General features: G+C 40.1%; 1 long non-coding RNA gene across 3 annotated transcripts; it reads left to right on the top strand.

Moving 5' to 3' along the window:
* Positions 1-3,472, top strand: LOC119365106. Of its 3 annotated transcripts, XR_005175316.1 has the most exons (8): positions 1-130; positions 194-287; positions 674-986; positions 1,123-1,155; positions 1,926-2,027; positions 2,142-2,234; positions 2,920-3,003; positions 3,233-3,472. It is a non-coding gene; the product is annotated as an uncharacterized LOC119365106 (long non-coding RNA). The 3 variants fall into 3 exon arrangements; XR_005175314.1 differs by lacking the exon at positions 1,123-1,155; XR_005175315.1 differs by lacking the exon at positions 1,123-1,155 and having other exon boundaries at positions 39-103.
* The last annotated feature ends 745 nt before the right edge of the window (positions 3,473-4,217 follow it).

The following is a 4,217-nucleotide window of genomic DNA, read 5'->3' as shown; positions in this document are numbered from 1 at the left end:
CCTCCCCGTCCTCTAGGAGCACAGATCCTCCCCGCCCCCTTCCCGAGCATGAGGCTAGCTCTCCCATCGGCGCCGCCGCCCCTCCCTGTCCGCTAGGGTTGAGGTCGCACGGCCATCTCTCCGCCGGCAGGTAACCCCCCTGCCCCCGTCTCTCTCTCTCTCTCTCTGACCGACCTATTTCTCTGTTGACCAGGGCCGGCTCCTCCGGCGGCAAGGTGCTCCGGCGTGAAGGTGCTCAGAGGTGCCCCTGCTGATCTCCTCCTCATGCAACAACAAGAAGCAACCAGGTCTTGGTTCCCGTCCCTCCCCCAATTGCATCTTCAGGAACACATGCATGTTCTGTTACACACTTGTTCAGTTTCATACCTACATATTACTTGGATAGCTAGGATTTCTAGATGCTATATACAATCTAATTATGTGGGCGTACTTCTGCACAAGGAACTCAAGAACCTCTTCTAAAGTTTTTGGGAAGTGGATTAGTCGTTTAGGAGTATCACACGATTTATTCAGTTTACTTCTTTCTGTTCCATACAAGCAAAAAAATATGCCTTTATTTACTTTGATCTATTCTTTCAATTTATTCTCATCCAGTAATCCAATTTGACTGTGCATCTTACAAGCACAACCTGTACTTTGTTCTGATGGAATTTCTTTGATGGTGTTGTTGCAGATGTGCAGTGTATATGCATCAACAAGGAGGCACCTGAACAATATTTATTCAAAGCAAGACGCGAAAGAATCATGTTGTATGCTTCAGATTTATACTGAAAGTGTGTCCCTATTTTGATGCAATTCTTCTTTTTTACATACTAGGAAACGTTCTGTAGCAAAAAACACGCTCACTGAGCATGTCGTTATGGATTACGTAATGAAGCGTAGAAAATGAAGAAGATAATCAAGTCGAGAGCGACCGGCGATGATGTGTAGTTGCTGGATGAGCTTCTCATCCACGCCTTGGCTGCAAACCGTGTCTGCAGGTGCAGGTAATGACTTCATAGATTTCTATTTTATACAGGGTGCATACTGGGCTAGAGGTTTGATTATTAGGATGATTTCTTATCACTACTTTACACCTTTTCGCTTCATTCATGGATGATGAGCTCATATAATTTTGGACAGCATGGATCATATGATTAGTTTCAGGGGGCTAAGGTAAGAAAAGATTACTAATGCGTGATGTCCCACGCAAGCACCTTGCTGAATTTCAGGTTTTTTTATTTGTTGCATCAATGGTATCTTTCCAACAGAACATTTACTACAATGCTTCTATTCATATATATTTATGTGCTCAAATTTATTGCCACCATCATTTTGTATGCAGCACTTGAACAACATATGTCTATTTTTGTGTGTTCGGGAGCCTTCCTATATACTATTGTCAACTAACGTCCATTCCACTTAAGGGATATTTGAGGGGATATGTGTAACAAAATGTTACTATTACAAGAAATAAACTCCCATTTCAGTTAAGTGAGATTCTGAGGGATGTGTGTAACCATGTGCTTCTATTGCGAGAAAATGATTCTCAGTATTTGATCATCATATGGATGCACTTCTATATGATGTCTTGCATTTTGTGCCCCCAATATTCCCGTTAGAAACTATGGTCATTGAGTGAAAATAAAATATTAATTTTTATGGGTCTCAGTTAACGATCATCAAGACAATCATTTTACTAGCTACCTGAATTCAATTTTATAAATAGTGTAATATGTGGCTCAAATCCATATAATGCAAATCCGTTATTCTTTCATATGATATTCAACAACAGCTCTCTTCGAGTTGGGGAATCCTACAAATTGCAAAATAAATTAAATCTTGCCGTTTGTTCACTTCTAATTTATTTGTTATACCATCGCTTGGTTTCTTGAATAATGTATATGATTCTTTATTGACCAACTGTTTTTCTTTACATTAACAAGCGATGAAGAGGATAATCAAGCAGAATACCGACAACGAGGACATACAGTGGCTGTGTGTGCTTCTCATCCACTCCCCCGCTGTATCCCATGTCTAGGGTGCAGGTATGCACTTCATGCGCACAGTCTATTTTATTTATACATGCATGTGCATGTGCTCGACCACATTTTAATTATTAGGATGACTTTTTCAAACTAATTTACTCTCTTTAAATCTAGGATGTATGTGGTGATCAACATAATACGGGAGACATGGGATCATATGATTTCTTGAAGCGGACTAAGCTAAGAGAGGATTACTGATGCTTACATGTAATACTTTAGAATTGAACTGCCAATGCCCATTTAGGAAAATGAATTTAATGCCCATTCCAAGGGTCTTTTCCCGGGATAATGTGCAACCAAGTGCTATTACAAAAAGAAAGTTAGTATTTGATACATATAAGTCTCTCAGTATATTAACTATGTTGTACATTTTACATTTATATAAATGGCCGGCATTTTTAACCCTTATATTCCTGTTAGGAAATATATGATGCAGAGGATCTCACCTAAATAATTATGGATTTAAGCTAAGCCATAAATATAATAATGTTTGGCTCACATCTGGTGGTAGGACTTCCTCATAGAAGGATAAGCAGAGATATGTATTATTTGCATATGTGTCTATCATTTGAACCGATTTTGAGCTATTTGGTTAAACATAAGCATTTGTAATACAATCACAAGACAGGCACAAGATAACTATGAATCTCAGACCATGGAAATATTAATCCACTATCTAATGTCCAACTAATTGAAACAATATTAAGTGCGCTACAATCAAGTTTCATAACACAATTCTCTATTTCTCACATAAAAAATGAAACAATACAAAGAGCTGCCAATGATTTATACTCTTTTAGGAAAAATTACTAGCCCGTGCAGTCGCACAGGTTGTTGACTAGTCATGCTTAAAGATCATGAATCTTACCATCTTACCTTCTCGTGCTTGAAGTGTTCTCAGTCAGGACAAGCAAGCCCAGTGACTCCCACTACGACTCATGGCGCTTCGACCTCCTTGCAACAATGATCACTCGAGGTAGTTGTCTATGTTTGTGCATTGTTGATGCTTGCGTCTTGTCTTTGTGCTTCTCAACTTACAACTTGTGCATTGTTGATAGTAGAGCCCACAAGTGTTGATGCTTGTATTGTTCATACTTCTTAGCTTCAATTTGAACCTTATATGTTGATGCTTGTTGACTCTTGTGCCTTATCGATCATTTGAAACTTAACTTTGAAAACTCATGCGTTTGGTAATGGACTTATAGGTTTGCATCGTGGATGCCGTTGACGGTGGGCATACATGCTACGGTGGAGCACATTGCATGTTTGAGGTTCATGCTTGGTGTGAACTTGGAACTCATGCTTTTGTTTGTGAACCTTGTTGGATATGTACCTGTGTGGACTTTGGACTCATGGTCAATTTGTTATGGTTGTCAAGTTGTAATATATTGTTGTTGTGAACCTTCGTTGGTTATATATTACTTACTGGATCTATATTTGCTGGACATGTTGCTCGCTGGATATATAAGCCATGTTTGCCGCTGCTTGCTGAAGCATGTAGAAAAAGAAAAAGCAATCTGGCCTATAAACCGAGTGTCCCAGGGACATGGCACCCGGCTTATAGGCATATTATGCCACGGGAGCTGTATAAGCTGAGTACTCCAGGTGCCAGGCCAGGCACACGGCTTATAGGCATATTTGTAACAGCGGCTGGACTATAAGCCGAGTACAGCAGGAGTCGGCACTCAGTTTACATGTTTATATAGAAACCGTGCGGCTCATTTTGGCACTTGGTTTATAGATAAAATGTGTAGCGGTTGTAGGCACTCGGTTTATATATAAACCGTGTGGCTTTAGTAGACACTCGGTTTATACAGACGGTGACATGTGGCCGTTATCTTTCGGCTGCCGTCATGTTACTTTAGTAAGCTGAGAGCCTCGTATAAACACACAGTTTATACATAAACCAAGAGTTTTTGCACTGGCACTCGACTTATACCTCATAAGCCGATGGAGTGTAAACCGTGTCATGTAAGCCGGGTGTTTTACTCGGCTTATATATAAACCGTGTTTATATCAATATAAGCCGAGTGTATTGGGTACACGGCTTTAAAGTTTTTTCCTGTAGTGCCGTCTCCCACGAGCTTTCCCGCGTAACTTCCTCCCCCGTGATTTAGGGTTTTACCACCCAGTGCAGTAACATTTTCTTTTTGTTTTTGATGAATGTTGGTAGGCAACAGAAACATTTGT

Source organism: Triticum dicoccoides, chromosome 2B (genome assembly GCF_002162155.2).
Source record: "Triticum dicoccoides isolate Atlit2015 ecotype Zavitan chromosome 2B, WEW_v2.0, whole genome shotgun sequence".
Taxonomy (NCBI): domain Eukaryota; kingdom Viridiplantae; phylum Streptophyta; class Magnoliopsida; order Poales; family Poaceae; genus Triticum; species Triticum dicoccoides.
Note: the sequence above shows the minus strand (reverse complement) of the source record. Positions and strands in the feature narration are given on the sequence as shown.